This window comes from Bufo gargarizans, chromosome 1 (assembly GCF_014858855.1).
Source record: "Bufo gargarizans isolate SCDJY-AF-19 chromosome 1, ASM1485885v1, whole genome shotgun sequence".
In the NCBI taxonomy this organism is placed as follows: domain Eukaryota; kingdom Metazoa; phylum Chordata; class Amphibia; order Anura; family Bufonidae; genus Bufo; species Bufo gargarizans.
Window position 1 is genome coordinate 691,058,589 of NC_058080.1, and position 18,024 is coordinate 691,076,612.

The 18,024-nt window shown below is 46.6% G+C and overlaps 1 protein-coding gene across 3 annotated transcripts in view; it reads left to right on the forward strand.

Moving 5' to 3' along the window:
* The window catches only part of PARP8 (poly(ADP-ribose) polymerase family member 8), a 276,892-nt gene that overhangs the window by 144,758 nt on the left and 114,110 nt on the right, over positions 1–18,024 (forward strand). The window lies entirely within an intron of this gene.

An 18,024-nucleotide genomic window follows, 5' to 3' on the forward strand; every position in this document is an offset into this window, starting at 1 on the left:
TTCAGACCCTATGGAGTAAGATTAATTCAGGCCCCAGACATCAGACCCCACAACCCCAAAGCAGTTCAGACCCATCTCCAAGTTTTGGGATCTGGGGGCGGAATTTTCTCTGAGGTGCTTCTTTATTGTGACAGTGCAACGGGCGCCCCCCCCCCCCCCCCAGGGTCCTCTATATAGCGAATCCCAAGTGTAGGAAATGCTAAGTGGTATAGTGTGGCCTAAAATGTCTCTTTATGTGTGTCACGGTGCTCCTACATGGATATGGCTTGACCCCAGGCTTTGGCCCTGATGCAATAAATAGGGGGAATAATTAAGAGATAAAAAAATAACTGGAGTCCAGACCTTGAGATGAAGTTCAATAGCAGCTTTACTTTGCATAAACATTCTCCAAAACGGCTTACAGGTTTTGTCTTGGTTCCAGCAGGCTTTAGCATGAAACTGGCAGGCAAACTCCACTCTGCTATATCTGTTTCTCTCTGACTCTGCTGTACTGACAGGCTGGCTATATAACTCAGCTTATTCTGTATGCTGCACTTCACTTTGTAGTCTGACTCTAGGTTATGCCAGGGAACTTTCCTCTTGGCTCCTGAGGCTTCAAGCCTTGGCCTCCATGGCCAGCAGAGCTTAGGGTGCTCTGGCTGGCGTGGGCACATCCAGCAGACATGTGCCCCTGCACACCTGTCGCCTAGCAGGGGGTAAGCTAGACTAACTAGAAACTGGTCTTCACCCTTCCTGCAGGAAGTGGGACTCGCCTACCTCTCTCAAGAGGGGGGTTAGAATGGAATTGTAAGTTCCATACTATCTAATTACAGCTCTACTGTGTTTGCTGCCACCTGCTGGTGAACCAGGCACATTACATGGGAACATAACAGTTGCATAACAAAATAGGAATGCACATTGTGGAGGACCTGGAAAGATATAAGATGATATTATATTAGACCATTAAAGACAGTAGCAGGGTGACGGAGTCGTAACACCACTCTGGGGTGTTACATAAGAACATTCTTTTCTACATAGCAGCCCTAAACATGACAGCTCCCACAGCCCTCTTTTTACCTTCTTCCACACTGCAGCCATGCTACTCAGCTTAAAGGGGTTTTCCAGGCAAAAATATATATTTAGAAATGCTTTGAATGCTGTTACAGGGAAAAAACTCCCTTATGGATCTCCCTGTCTCTCCTGCTCCTGGTTCCTGGTTCCCCACCAATTCCTGGTCCAGAGATAACATGATAACACAAGAACTTGCAACCACTGTAGCCAAATAACAAGAGAGATGCGGGATCTGTGAGGTGTTTTTTTGTTAAAGTGTTCAGAACAGTTGTACATATATTTTTTGCCTGGATGACTCCTCTAAAAAAGTTGTTCAGACTTTTTATATTCATTATAGACCATCAGTATCTGATTGGGTGGGTCAATACCATGTACCGCTGCTGATGCACCAGATGTGAGTACCAGAACTACACAGCGCCATCCATTGTGTGAGTTGGTAACTGCTGCACTGCTTCCATTCACTTCATCGTTAAACAGCTCCATCCACTACACAATGGACAGTTCTGTATAGTTTTGGTGCTGGAGCTACTTCAGAACAGCTGATGGTGCGGGTTGTGTTGGACCCTCATTGATCAGCCTATCATTAGTACAGGTCTTAATTATGAAAATCCTAATTAACAGTTTCCCTCTCGGTATAACCAGTGAACCAAAGGTCTGCACTAAGCAATCACTACTGACTGACTTTGAAGTATTTTGGATCCGAATACCAAAGAAAGCATGGGGGGGGGGGGGGTCTTTACTCTGTAATCCCACCATGGTGTAATGAAATACTTGCAAATGGAAGGGTGGCTTTATCCTGTATTCCCTTCCCTGCACCAAAGTCAAAATATAAGGCTTATAGCACGATTACTATGGTGACTATGAGTAGCAAAAAGGCTCTAAGGTTGAGGCGCCATACCTTAGGCAAAGGCACAGAAGAGGAAGTCATGAGCTTCTCCAAACGCTTCTGGCAGTCACAGGAGGAGGGCATAGTAATCCCTTGGAACTCCTGGAAGGCACACCAGGATAGGGGTTTAGTAGTCCCATTACCAATCCTGGCACATATAATAAACAGGATGGAGGGGTATATTATTCCCTTAGACGTTCCCGAAACAGCGGGGTTACCCTTGCTGGACCTGCCTGGGACTTACCACTTGGTCCTACCTGGGTACCCGGGATATATGACTGCAGATGTTATACCATTAATAATAAGTGTCAGTAGAGGCAGTCCGTATAAAGAGAACAGAGCTGTAAATCAAGGAACACAGAAGCAATGCGCTACTGAACTAGCTAAAGGCAAAAGTTAGTGCAGTTTCACAAATAGTGCATAAATTCACATTGCGGCATCTGTAAAAGAGTCCATACAATGGGCACGAGTACTTGAATGTTGCTCAACCTGTAAACATTTAGGCAAAATTAGTGCAAGATTAGAACAGTATGAGTCACAAAGAGCTCAGGTACACGTTTGAGTCCTTCCTTTGGATGCAAGCTTGTAACGTTGCATAACTTGTAACAAGTAGAAAAAAAAAATATAATAATAATTTGCAATCCAACATGAGGTATGGCTTGGCTGATAGATGGAGTCCATTAAGTCCAGGCACAAAAAGTTAGATGAAAAAGGCCAAAATGTCAACAATAGACAGTAGGCAATGTTTCTTACCAGTCAAAATGTGTCCATGGCTTGACTCCCATTGTCTCTGTAGCTAAACACTGGTTTTAAAGAATTCCCGATAACGGGCAGGTAGTTTACCTTTATTGGTCCGTTGGGATCTCCGCAAGGGCAGTTCCGAGTCTCCAGGGGTAGAAGTAGAGTCCTGGACTTGTGTAGGAGGATTAGCTGTCTGACTTGGAGTAGTCTCAGCAACTGGCTTCAGGACTCGAATTTGAGGTTGGAGTAACCACTGAAGGGGGTCAAGCATGGAAGGCAACTCCATTGGAGTCTTACTTTATGAAGACAATGGCAGCTCAGGTAATGTATCCTCTTCTCTTGGCTGCTCTTGAACAGGTTCCTGTAGGCATTTCTTGAGTTGGTTACGATGGACTCGCTGAGTACCTTTATCCTCTCTCTGGATTTCGTAGACCTCTGATGAGGGAATGGCCACTATTGTATATGGCTCACGCTCCCAGCAACTATCCAGTTTGCTTACAGGGATTAGGGGAGGATTACACTCGGATTAGGGGAGGAGTGGTTCAGAGTCCGGCACAGGGACATCAAGGGCAAGATCTGCAGGTAGACGGCCATGTCTTACGAACATGAGGTAGTACGGAGTGTACCCAGTGGAGCAATGAGTTGTATTGTTGTACAGATAGACTAGTTCAGGGAGGAGTAACGGCCATTCGGCCCTCTTGTGAGGCGGCACAGCCTTGAGCATGTTGATCAATGTCTGGTTCATCTTTTCGCTCAGTCCATTCCTCTGAGGGTGGTATGCGGTGGTCCTCAGTTGTTTTGCAGTTGTACAAGGCACAAAGTTCATCGAATAACTGAGACTCGAATGCAGATCCCTGATCGGTGAGTATCTTGTCAGGACACCCATACGGCAGAATGAAGCTCTTCCACATGGCAGCAGCTGTAGTTTTTGCAGTTAAGTGTTTTACAGGTACAGTCACAACGAACTTTGTATAGTGGTCTATGATTGTCATAGCACGTACGTACTTAGATCTGCTGGGTTCCAGTTTCACGTGGTCGATTGCCACAATTTCAAGAGGACTTCTACTCACTATTGGATGAAGGGGGGCTCGCTGATCATGTCTTTCCCCTTTAGCCACAGCACAGGAGGGACACTGCCGACACCAGGTTTCAATGTCACTTCTCATGACAATCCAGTAGAAACGTTGTCTGATAGTGGCTTCCGTTTTTTGGGTTCCAAAGTGACCAGAACGGTTATGGTACGTGTCCATCACCATCTTGGCATCTCTTCGAGGCACCACTATCTGGTGGAGGTGCTCACAGATGACTGGATCAAGCGTTCTCCTGAGGAGTAGGTCTCTTTGTAGAAAGAGTAGTTTCCGTTGTTGCCAGAGGCGAACTAGCTCTGAGTCTCTCCGCCGTCGGATTCTCTCCGGTATGCGTCCGCTGTAAAAATAATCCAACAGTTCTCCAATGGCTCTGCTCTCTGATTGTAGTTTAATCCAGAGCTCTTTCTCAACTGGAGGTGAGGAGTCACAGGTCTGCGGAAAACAAGTGACTTTAGAGGGTGGGGCACCTAGTGTATAGGGCCTCCTGCCGGGCAAATCAGGAGTAGAATATTGGCATTTCCACATCTTCCCACTGCTCATTGGTAGAAATTGATTCTTTCTGGGTAGGTAGCCTAGACAAAGCATTGGCATTGTCATTAGATTTTCCAGTCCGGTACATAATGGTGAAGTTGAAGTTCGCCAGTATAGAGGCCCATCTTTGTTCTAGAGCTCCCAGACATGCAGTGTTCAAGTGAGCTAGCGGATTATTGTCTGTATAGACTGTGAAAGGTGTGGCAGCTAGGTAGTCCTTGAATTTCTCAGTTACAGCCCAGACCAAGGCTAGAAACTCCAGTTTGAACGAGCTGTAGTTATGGTCATTCCGCTCTGGCTCTCATAAAGATCTGCTGGCATAGGCGATGACTCTTTCAGTTCCAGCTTGTGTCTGAGATAGTACAGCTCCCAAACCTTTCTTACTTGCGTCGGTATAGAGGCAAAATGGTAGGCTGTAGTCAGGGTAACCCAGGCCTTGAGGTTCTGTAAGTTTTTCTTTCAACCGTTGGAAAGCAGCTACTCTCTCTTCATTCCACTCCACCGGTATTTTCGAATTCTGACAGCCTTTAGGGTGACCTTTCACAAGCTCCTGGATAGGTTTTGCAATCTGAGCGAAGTGCGGGATGAATCTCCGATAGTAACTTGCAAATCTGAGGAAGCCCGTGACCTCTTTGACTGATTTGGGGGCCGGCCAGCTTTGTACTGCAGCTATCTTGTCGGGGTCCGGTCTCACGCCCTCCGCACTCACAACACGTCCCAGATATTTCACTTGGGACTTCAGTAAGTGACACTTTGAATGTTTCACTTTCAGTCCATGTAGGGTACAAGTTTGGAACACTTCCGCCAAGTGCTGTAAATGCTCTTCGTAGGTCTTAGAGTAGATGATCACATTATCCAGGTACAGCAACATGGTCTCAAAGTTTTTGTGTCCAAGACATCTTTCCATGAGTCTCTGAAATGTCCCAGGGGAGTTGCATAACCCGAATGGCATGTAGTTCAACTCCAACAGACCCATTGGGGTGGCAAAAGCAGTTTTTTCTTTATCTTCTGGTGCCATGGGGACTTGCCAATAGCCATTGGTTAGATCCAGAGTTGAAAAGTAAGCAGCGGATCCCAGAGCTGCCAGAGATTCTTCAATTCGTGGCAGGGGGTACGCATCCTTGTGCGTAATGTTGTTGATCTTACGGTAGTCCACACAAAAACGGATAGTTCCTTCCTTCTTCTTTACTAGGACTAAGGAGGCAGTCCAGTGACTATCCTGGATGACATTAGCGGTCTTCATATCCTGCACCATCTTCTTCACCTGCTGGTACATGGCAGGAGGGACTGGTAGGTATCTCTCCTTGATTGGAGGATGAGTGCCGGTTGGAATGGTGTGCTGTATTAGGTGAGTCTGACCATAGTCTAGAGAATGTTTGCTGAAGACTTGATGGTGTTGTTTGACTAAGTCCAGCACACTGCTTATCTGTTCGGCAGAGGTTGTGGTATCACCAATGTGTAGTTTGGCCCACCAGGGCTGTTCTGGCGGGTCTTTGGCTTCCTCTGCTGTTTGGAGTGATTGTTGAGCTGCAGCAGTAGGGTAATCCAGGATATCCTGCTGACGGATGTGATATAGGCAGGCCACTGGGCAGTGCTTTTTTTATTTCACAGCTTCATCACCCAGATTGACTAAGCGTATGGGTACCTTACCTTGGGACACGATGACCACACTCCTAGCGGCTAGGACAAGGGGGTGATCCTGAAGATGTATTGGTTCCACAAGGGCCTGATAATCTTGACTTTGGATACTGATGCAAGCCTTGCACCATATCAGAGTCTCTGCTCCAGGCTGGAGTTTGATAGGGTGAGAATCCTTGATGCGGACACGGCAGATTTCGCCCCGTTGATTGCTGAATTTTTGTTGGGCGGCTAGCACTTGAATGGTCTGGTTTATAACCCATTGAGTTGCACGGGGTGTAGTCAGTAGGGTTCTCTTTAAGGCTTTCAGCACTTTAGGGTAACAGTTGCCGAGTACATTCATCCCTAGGACCACAGGGCAATTGTCATAATCTGGGACCTGAATCACGACTACCCCTTGGCATGAGAGTTCAGTATCTTTAATCTGTAAGGTAGGTTCCCAATAACCTAGTATAGGCACTGGTTTGCCATTGGTAGCTATGATGCGGAGCCAAGATTCAGGAGGTTGCATCAGCTGGGCTCCGTTTCGGCATGTGTCAAATGCTGCTTGGCGGATGGTAGTTACTTGAGATCCGGTATCAATTAAAGCAGGAAACTTCACTCCGTTGATGTCAAATTCAACCACGGGGCGGGCACCTACATACCTAGGCATAAAGGCTGGATCTTTGGGACCTAGTATTCTCGGTCCTCGACCTCAGGCGATACCCGTTTAACTGACGGAAGTCCTTTTCAGTGTGTCCATAACTCTGACAATGCAGGCATCGCTGTTTCCTAATGTCTGACAACCTACTGACTGGCTGGCGCCGATATTCTTGTGGACCGGGTGTAGGGGGGTCTCTGTTTGCAGAAGTCCCTTTCCCCACCTTGGGTTGCTGTTCCAGTCGTTCTAGCTGTTTTCTCATCCTCTCCACATTCTCAGCTAAGAGGGAGACTTGAGCGATTAGAGCTGCTACAGCATCTGGAACGGGTGCCTGAGCCCCATGCTCAGCTATTTGGCTGTGAGTAGCAGGCCGTAGTGTGGCCCCTGCCCTCTTGTTTTCAGGAGGTTCAGCTTGGTGACTTTCCCCTAGGATGCCAATATCAAGTTGTTTAAAGTCCAAGAAAGGGATATCTGGGTGCTGAGCTGACAGCATCTTCAGCTGACGTTTGAGAGATTCACCAAGGACACCTTCAATAAACTGTTCCCTGAGGGTTTGATTTTGTCTCTCAGCTTCACGGGGATCAATCTGGATAACAGCCCGCAGGGCTTCCTGCAGAGACAGGCCAAAGTCTCTCAAGGTCTCCAGCAGCGCCGCGGCCTTCTCACTGTACCGCCGGCCCAGTGATGTCACGACTAGTATCAACTTGCCTGGGCAGGGCTAAGCTCCATTCAAGTGAACGATGCTTAGCCGCGTCCAGGCCAGTTGATAGAAGTCGTGACGTCACTGGGCCGGCGGTAAACAGTGAGAAGGCCGCAGCACTGCTGGAGCGCCGCTGCCTTCTCAAACAGCTGATCAGCAGGGGTGCCGGGTGTCGGACCCCCTCCGGTCAGATGCTGATGATCTATCCAGAGGATAGATCATCAGTTTAAACAAAATGCAGAACCCCTTTAACATGGGTTAGATGCACATTTGTGGAGACATAATACAAATTATATCTGATAAAATCATAAAAGCTCTTAAAGGGCAGTAGTGGGGAAGAGGCGTGTAGTAACACAACTCTGGGGTGTTGCACATGTAGAAGTAACATGATTACAACCTCTGGTATCCCTAGCGTTATCCTCTGATTCCCATTTGTCTCGATGAACAGATGTGAATGATTAACCCTTCATCTACCATGTTAGTAGAGTCCCGGATGGCCCTATATTCATTGCATTCATCTGAGGTATCTTCCTAAGAAATATTAGACCTGTGATTTGGACATAAAATATCGGTCTAAATGTGAGTTAAACCATTTGCTTCATGCATGGGAAGGTCACGACTTCATTCATTTTAATATTTTATTTGAGTGAAATTGAAATCTTTGCACAAGGTGAGGGCTGCATATTAAATGAGGCAGTGCGAGTGAATGAGTGCTTTAATTTCTCAGACTGGACCTCTCCATCATTGGATACACGTCCCATTATGTCTCAGCTAAAAGATTGACGTCAAGAAGGAATTTTTGGATTGGTTTTCTTGGCGTTTGACTGATTATAATGGTGTTTATCTTCAGGTCAGTCAGTTTTCAGTAGTCCTTTACATCACCTAAAAGGAGGTTTGAGGTTCTTTTAGTAACCTTTACATAGTGTTTTATAGGTGGTTTATCTGTACTCTTACCACATTCCTAAAAAGAATGAACATCATTTGATTTTTTAAATATAAATAGGTTAAAAATGCTGTACTAATTTTTTTTTTTAAAGAGTAATTAAACTTTTAAAAACTTTAAAAATGTTGGAAATGTCCTTAAAATAATTTTTTTGTATGTAAAATATTTTTTCTAATATACTTTATTAATGGATTTATATATTTTTTTTTTTACTAAAGAACTAGGCAGCTGGATGGACTAGCTAAAAATAATAATAATCTTTATTTATATAGCGCCACCATATTCCACAGTACAAAACAAAAGACATTACAACATAACTGGCTAATATACAACTGAAACACTAGGAGTGAGGGCCCTGCTCAGAAGAGCTTAGAATCTATGAGGAAATAGGGGTGACACATAAGGTAGTTGATTGTGATAAGTGGTTATCAAGCCATTTTTGTACTGAAAGCAGTGGTGTAGGCAGATCTGAAGATCGAGTTCAGGTCTGAGGAGTTAGGCGGTGGGCAGGGGGTTAGTCGGGGAACAGTCAATTTCGGGGCGAAGCATTCCAGAGAGAAGATGCAGCTCGAGCAAAGTCTTGAAGATGGGCGTGAGAGGTACGAGATATGGATGATGTTAATCTTAGGTCACTAACAGAATGGAGAGCACGAGTAGGGCGGTAGATGGAGATGAGGGAGAAGATGTATGGAGGTGCAGCACTGTGGAGAGCTTTGTGGGTGAGGGTGAGAAGTTTGAACTGTATTCTGTGGTGGATGGGCAACTAGTGATGTGACTGGCACAGACTAGTAGCATCAGTGTAGCGGGTGGATAGATAGGTAAGCCTGGTTGCAGCATTTAGGACAGACTGAAGGGGGGAGAGTTTTGTGCGAGGGAGACCAATTAGTAATGAATTACAGTGGTCAAGACGAGAATGAATCAAGACAACAAGAGTTTTGGCCATTTCCACTGTATGAAAAGGGCGGATTCTGGAGATGTTCTTTAGTTGCAGATGACAAGAGTGTGTAAGTGATTGGATATGGGGAACAAAGGACAGATCTTTAGTAAAATAGCAAAATCCATTAATAAAGCATACTAGAAAACATATTTTTAGAACATTTTCAACATTTTTTTATACAGTTGTTTAAATGTTTAGTTACTCTTTAGTCACCTTTAAGAGAAATATAGCATTCTGACTACTATGGTATATCTTCAGTGCATAGACATTGAGTTAAATGATAAAAGTCTACCTACCTGCAGCCGCCACCAGGGGGAGTTTAGGTGCTCACTGTATACTTATGATTGAATGTATAAACAGTAAACCTTATGTTCCTTAACTTCCTCTATTGGCCAAAATTGAATAATTAAGGGGACACTGACAGGCCCAAAAAGCATATTTAGGTATATATATGACAGTACAGGTCATATAAAGTGTATTAGAATATTCTAAGTATCCCCCCTGTCCACCTTATAAATACAGTAAAAAGAAGTTTTATAACCTGCTTTCATCGTGTTCAATCTGCCCAAGGCGCGGTGTTTCATCTGAACTTGCGCCCAGCCAGCCTCGCCACAACTGCCGTTTGAAGCGCCGCCCAGCTAATCAATATTCACTTCGCTGGGCGGCTACTCTGAAGCGCTGCTGTGCCCGGCGCATGCGCATTAAGCCTGGGAATCAGACTGTGCGCAGGCGCGATGCGATCCCGGCCAGTGAGGGTGCCGGGCGCATGCGCTGAAGATGGCCGGGGACACTAGTAGCCGCCCAGCGAAATGAATATTGATTAGCTGGGCGGCGCTTCAAACGGCAGTTGTGGCGAGGCTGGCTGGGCGCAAGTTGAGATGAAACACCGCCCCTTGGGCAGATTGAACACGATGTAAGCAGGTTATAAAACTTCTTTTTACTGTATTTATAAGGTGGACAGGGGGGATACTTAGATGATTCTAATACACTTTATATGACCTGAACTGTCATATATATACCTAAATATGCTTTTTGGGCCTGTCAGTGTCCCTTCAAGCTCTATGTGGGGAGATTGGGATCTCTGTGCCAGAAAAATCAGAGCTCCGACTTTTATAAAGACATCAGAAAATTAATCTGCACAGAATGTTGGATGTTTAAAAGACATAGTAATAAAGAATGGACATTTAGTTTACATTTCTTCTATTCACTTTACTGTATGGGGTTGTCTGTCTTAGGAGCGGACAAAACCATTGGACCTAACCTGCACTTTATAAAAAACATTTTTATTTTATTTTACGGAAAGAGGGTGATTTAAACTTTTATATTTCTTTAGTTTTTAATATATTTTTTTAAACTTGTTTATGGTTTTGCTGCTTGTGTTTGAGGCTACAAAAGTATGTATTTTTTTTTATTCTGTACCATTATATATCCATATCGGTACAGAATTGCTTATTTCTTATGTTGGCCTGCCACCTGCTGGCCAAAATAAGAATTGCAGCTTCAATATCCTGGGTCTCTTCAGAGAGGCTCAGTATATTGAAATCAATTACCGGCATCCTCATTGGCCGCAGAGGATGCTGGTCAGAATCCCGGAAGCGTGAGATTTTGGGTTTTTCATCCTTTAGATGCCGTGATCACACTTGATCCTGGTATCTAAAGGCTTTAATGACCGTGATCAGCATTATTGCTGGTCATGGTCATTAGCCTCGGATCTCTGCTGCGGGCGCCATGTTTGCCCATCGCAGTACATGTACGTACGGTGCTGGTAGCGAAGGGGTTAAAACATGAAAATACAAACATAACCCAACTTTAGGAAAACAATGTTTGATAAGAATTGAGCTATAATGAGTGTTTATGAGCTGCCAGTTCAGAGATAAGGGGGTCTGTCTGTCAGGACTCACCATGAACGGAAAGCCTGCTACTCTGAAAATACACTGCAACTGACATTTGTAAAGGGAAATGGGCTGAACAATTTTTTTTAATAAAGACCAATTGAAAACATGATTTGTAGCCTAAAATGAGTAGAATGCAATAAAAAAAAAATTCCCCCAAAGATGTCCTTAGCTTTGAAATGCAAAGTGAGCTGCACAATCCCTAGATCAGAGATGCCCAACCTGCAGCCCTCGAGCTGTTGCAAAACTACAACTCCCAGCATGCCCGGACAGCCTACAGCTATCAGCCTACAGCAGGGCATGGTGGGAGTTGTAGTTTTACAAAAGCTGGAGGGCCACAGGTTGGGCATCCCTGCTCTAGATTAATAATTGGGTGTCATTGCATTGGCACTGAGTTTTGTGGGCACTGAAGAGAATGGTTGTGTACACTGAAAAATTGTAATAGTTGAGCACTAAGATAGTAGGATCAAGTGAAGATCATGTCCCCCTGGATTATTTATCTTAATTTATTTCTCAAAATTTCTAATGAAATATAATACAAACTATAAACTATGTACATCAATCAATCATTAATTATCACTACAAATGTTGACAGGTGTTAAAAAATTTAGTGAAACAAATTAAATCTAGATATTTCCTGAGGGAAGTACATATGGGGTAATTTATAGTGTTGATCGAGCACCAAGTGCTCGGGTACTCGAGTAGAACACTTTGGGATGCTCGGGAGCAGCATGGGGAGGATGTCTGGATGCATCTTGGACTCCCAGGTCGCTGCTGGGAATGATGTTGTCCGTGTAGAATGCCACTTTTACATACTGACAATAATACGCACAAAACCGAAGATAAAATTGATTTTAGAGTAAAAATTGTTAGGGAACATTCTTTTCTGTATACTTACTTGTATATAAAGTGCAAGTGCTGCCAAAAATTACAAGAAATCGGCACTACAATACGCCCTTTATTATGCATAAAGGAGGGCATCATACACACCCTTGAAAAATCATGATCGATGGCCTGCTGGTGACCGTCTAAAACATTAGGGGTGAAAGCCTGCTGCTGATCTAACCATCTAAAACATTAGGGGTGAGGGTCTGCTGCTGAGCTGACCCTCTAAAACATTAGGGGCGAGGGCAGCCTAATAAGCATGTTGATATGATGCAGGAGGAGGATGAGAAAAGGAAGATTAAACCATATACCCTTTTTTGTGGTGGAAGGGGTGCATGGGAATACAGTGTATTCAATACACCATAAAAGCCACATTTAAAGTGCCTTTATGTTCAGCCGCTTTCCTCTGGTGGAGTAGAGAAGTCAGGGGCAATCCAGGCCTTTTTCATTTTGATAAGAGTCAACCTGTCAGCATTTTCAGTTGACAGGCGGATGCGCTTATCAGTTATTATACCACCAGCAGCACTGAATACCTGCTCTGACAAAACACTGTTTCAATCATGTTTGCTTGATGGATATGCACCTGTGGTTCTGAAGGTTCTAGTCAAAATTTTATTGTAGTAGTAGAACTGACAAAATGCTGGCGGCAAAGCAGGCCAGCACCTCCAAGGTGTAGAGCGTTAGTTCGTGCCACGTGTCCAGCTTGGACACCCAATAGTTGTAAGGCACAGAGGAATCACCAAGGATGCTGACACGGTCTGCTACGTACTTCTTCACCATCTTCCAAAACTTTTCCCTCCTTGTGACACTAGGCTTTGCATCAGGGTGAGGGTGCTGGCAGGGTGTCATGAAACTGTCCCAGGCCTTGGAGAGTGTTGCCCTGCCTCTGTTGGGACTGCTGTGTGTTCCCCTTGTCTCCCCTCCTCGGTTGCCCAAGGAACTACGTACCTACGCCAGAGTCCCAACAGACAAGACTTTGCTGTCCTTATCAGGAGGATGACTCTCAATCTCCTTATCCTCTTCCTCCTCTTTGGCCCATCCATGCTGAACAGATTAAATAAACCTGCTACTATTTTCTGTAGCGGAGGCAACCGTCCCCTGCTCGTCCTCCTCCTCCTCATCATCATCCAATTCACGCTGAGACAACGAACGGAGGGTGGTCTGGCTATCACCCTGTGTACTGTCTTGCCCTATCTCCACCTCTTCCACATGCAAAGCGTCCGCCTTCATTGTGAGCAGCAAGCGTTTTAGTAGACACAGAAGTGGGATGGTCGCTCACCATCTGTATTGATTCCTCAAAGTTGCGTAAAACTTCACAGAGGTTGGACATGCATGCCCACTCGTCGCTTGTGAAGAGAGAAAGCTGACTGGAAAAGTGACCTCTGCTGCTTACAAAGCCTGGCCAAGATGTGGAATGTGGAGTTCCAGTGCGTGTCCACGTCACACAACAGTCGGTGAGCTGGCAATTGCAAGCGCTGCTGCAGTGTTGCCAGACAGGCGTCAGCTGTAGATGCCTTTCGGAAATGGGCACACATGCAGCGCACCTTCACCAGTAGCTCAGGCAAATTGGGGTAAATTTTGAGAAACCACTGAACCACTAAGTAGAACACATAAGCTAGGCATGGTATGTGTGTGAGCTTGCCGAGCTCCAAAGCAGCCACCAAGTTACGGCCATTATCAGACACAACCATGCCTGGTTGTAGGTTGAGTGGCGAGAGTCACAGCTCAGTCTAGTCCCTTATACCCTGCCACAGTTCTGTGGTGGTGTGCTATTTGTCACCTTAGCAAATTAGTTTCAGTACGGCCTGTTGCCGCTTCCCCACTGCAGTGCTACACTGCTTCTAGCTACTGACTGATGGCTGACTGGTGCTGCAAGAGGAGAATTCAGAGGTGGAAGTGGAGGAGGAGGTGGAGGAGGAGAAGGGGGGGGTTGCAGCCACTATTCTAGGTGGTGGCGGAAATCCTGATGGAAGTAGGGCCCGCAATCCTTGGCGTCGGTAGCACCTGTGCCATCCCAGGGTACGATTCGCTCCTGGCCTCTACAACGTTCGCCCAGTGTGCCATCAGGAAAATGTAGCGTGCCTGTGTCCATGTGTCAGTAGTTACGTGGACCTTCCCAATAACTGCGTTGGTCAGGGCACAGGTGATGTTACGGAACACATGCTGGTGTAAGGCGGGGACGGCACACAGGGAAAAATAGTGGCGGCTGGGGACTGAGTAACGAGGGACGGCTGCTGCTATCAGGCTGCGGAAAGCCTCAGTGTCCACAAGCCTAAATGGCAACATTTCCAGGATCAGAAATTTTGAAAGCATTTAGTACTATGGCCTGTGGGTGGGTGGCTGGGTATTTGCGCTTTCGTTCAAAGGCCTAGGGTATAGACATCTGTATGCTGCGCTGGGACACAGACGTGGATGTGCTAGCTGATGGTGCTTTCAAAGGTCCAAGTGCAGGGCGGGAGGAATCCGGGCCTGCGCCTTGGACAGGGGATTGGCCAACACGTAACACAGAGGAAGAGGAGGTAGTGGTGTGACCCACAGACATTGATTGTGGACCCAGGCATTCAGCCCACCTATTAGGGTGCTTTGATGCCATGTGGCGGATCATGGTGGGGGTGGTGAGGCTGCTAGTGTTCACGCCCCTGCTCATTTTGGTATGGCACAGGGTGCAAATTACAATTATTTTATCATCCGCACTTTCCTCAAAAAAGCGCCGGACTTCGGAACACCTACCCCTTGGCAAGGGAGATTTCCGCAAGGGGGTGCTCCGGGGAACATTTGCGGGCCTGTTTGTTGTGGCCCCCTTCTTACTTTTGACACCCTACTGCCTCTTCCAGCCTGTTGCGGTGCTGCGGATCCCTCCCCCTCTGTACTGCTGTCCTCGCTCGGCTTCCCACCTTCCTAGATTGGGTCAGTGATTTTATCGTCCACCACCTCCTCTTCCGCTTCCTCACTCTGGTCATCCTCCTGACTTGTTGACCTAGCAAAAATCTCACTTATTGACAACTGTGTCTCATCCTCATCATCAACCTCTTGAGACACTAATTGCCGTTGACTTATTAGCAACTGTGTCTCATCATCATCATCCACCTTGTGAAACACTAATTGCCGTTCCCCACCGTCATCTTCTTCTGATTGTGGATGCTCAAGAGGTTGGGAATCAGTGCACAAGATCTCCTCATGTCCCTCTTCAAGCGGGCTTGGCGAGAGGCCAAAATCAAGGAATAGCTCTGAACTGAGCTCCTCGGAATATCCGAGTGTGGGATCACTTGTTTGCCAAGACTCTCCATGGTGGGAGGAATGAGGATCAGGGTGAGGATTCTGTTGACCAGACTTTTGGCTACTGAGACTGGACTTTGTGGAAGATAGGGTGGTGCTTAACCGACTGGAAGCATTATCTGCTGCAATCCAACCGACCACCTGGTTGCACTGGTGTGATGTCGAGAGTGGTGTCCTGTGCCGCCCTGCAAACTGGAACATGAAGCTAGTTAACGTGGATGCGTGTGTTTCTTGTGCTTTGGCATCAGGCACAGTTTCACCGCGCCCAGGGCCACGGCCTCTGCGTGCACCATCAGCAGCACGGCCACTTCCCCGTCCCTTACTGCTCGCCTTGTGCATATTAAATGGTATATATGCTTGCAAGTATGTCACACGTACAGTAGTGCAGGTTTTGTAAGGGTATGCGCAAATAAATTAGACTGAATGTCACAGATACTTAGGATGTGCAAACATTATACAGGAGATGTAGCGCAGGTAATGTCCCTGTCACCAGCGGGGAAATTTTTTTGACTGAATGTCACAGATAGTTAGGATGCGCTAATGTAGCACAACAGATGTAGCAGAGGTTGTGTCACTGTCAGCAGCGGCCAAACAATTGCACGCAATTTAGCACAGGTTGCGCTAATAATATATATGGCAACCAGATAAAACAATAGTCCTTAAAAGGCTTTTTGGGTCTCTAACACCTTTCACTGGTAAAACCTGCCTAACAAACAAACCAATTCCTGTCCCTACACTATCTGTCCCTTCTGCTGCAGCTCTCCCTGACTAAGACTGAGCCGAACCACATGTCATCGAGTGCTATATAGCACCCGATGACTCGTTCCGGGGGGGGGGGGGGGGGGGGGTGATCAATGACAGGGGGGTGATCAATGACAGGGGGGTGATCACCCATATAGACTCCCTGATCACCCCCTGTCATTGATCACCCCCCCTGTAAGGCTCCATTCAGACATCCGCATGATTTTTTACGGATCCATGGATACATGTATCGGATCCACAGAACGCATGCGGACGTCTGAATGGAGCCTTACAGGGGGGTTATCAATGACAGGGGGTGATCAGGGTAATCAGGGTGATCACCCCCCTGTCACTGATCACCCCCCCCTGTAAGGCTCCATTCAGACATCCGCATGATTTTTTACGGATCCATGGATACATGTATCGGATCCACAGAACGCATGCGGACGTCTGAATGGAGCCTTACAGGGGGGTTATCAATAACAGGGGGTGATCAGGGTAATCAGGGTGATCACCCCCCTGTCACTGATCACCCCCCCTGTAAGGCTCCACTCAGACATCCGCATGATTTTTTACGGATCCATGGATACATGTATCGGATCCACAGAACGCATGCGGACGTCTGAATGGAGCCTTACAGGGGGGTTATCAATGACAGGGGGTGATCAGGGTAATCAGGGTGATCACCCCCCTGTCACTGATCACCCCCCCTGTAAGGCTCCATTCAGACATCCGCATGATTTTTTACGGATCCATGGATACATGTATCGGATCCACAGAACGCATGCGGACGTCTGAATGGAGCCTTACAGGGGGGTTATCAATGACAGGGGGTGATCAGGGTAATCAGGGTGATCACCCCCCCTGTCACTGATCACCCCCCCTGTAAGGCTCCATTCAGACGTCCGCATGTGTTTTGCGGATCCGATCCATGTATCCATGGATCCGTAAAAATCATGCGGACGTCTGAATGGAGCCTTACAGGGGAGTGATCAATGACAGGGGGGTGATCAATGACAGGGGGTGATCAGGGAGTGTATATGGGTGATCACCCGCCTGTCATTGATCACCCCCCTGTAAGGCTCCATTCAGACGTCCGTATGCTTTTTGCGGATCCGATCCATGTATCCGTGGATCCGTAAAAATCATACGGATGTCTGAACGGAGCCTGACAGGGGGGTGATCAATGACAGGGCGGTGATCAATGACAGGGGGGTGATCAGGGAGTTTATATGGGGTGATCATGGGTGATCAGGGGTTTATAAGGGGTTAATAAGTGACGGGGGGGGGGGGTGTAGTGTAGTGTGGTGTTTGGTGCGACTGTACTGACCTACCTGAGTCCTCTGGTGGTCGATCCTAACAAAAGGGACCACCAGAGGACCAGGTAGGAGGTATATTAGACGCTGTTATGAAAACAGCGTCTAATATACCTGTTAGGGGTTAAAAAATTCGGATCTCCAGCCTGCCAGCGAGCGATCGCTGCTGGCAGGCTGGAGATCCACTCGCTTACCTTCCGTTCCTGTGAGCGCGCGCGCCTGTGTGCGCGCGTTCACAGGAAATCTCGCGTCTCGCGAGATGACGCATATATGCGTGACTGTGCGCCAGCCTGCCACCTCCGGAACGCACATGTGCGTTAGGCGGTCCGGAGGTGGTTAAAAACGACAAATCCAGATCAACTCCAAAAATTCTAAGTGAACCTCTGTGCCGAGATCTTCAAAATGCAGTTTGAATGGAGTCTTTATGCTAAGGGATTCGGGCTATATTCATTGCAGAAAACTAGAGAAGAATTAAATATAAGAAGATGATGAATAACAATATAGTACCTTTTCTAGCAGTATAATAAATAATCCAGGAGAACATGATCTTCACTTCATCCAGGTGGTATACCATGAGGGCACTAGGGGGAAAGAGGGGGTTAAGAAGTCATGGTGGGGGCGAACAACCACCCCAAGGCTAGCCCTGCGATTGATACATCCCCTAGTGTGTATTGGTGATCCCAGCCTGAAGGTAAAATCTGCCCAAGATGGATGTTTGAGTTTGGTATTTTTCTTAAGTGCATTCTAAACCTTTATCTGG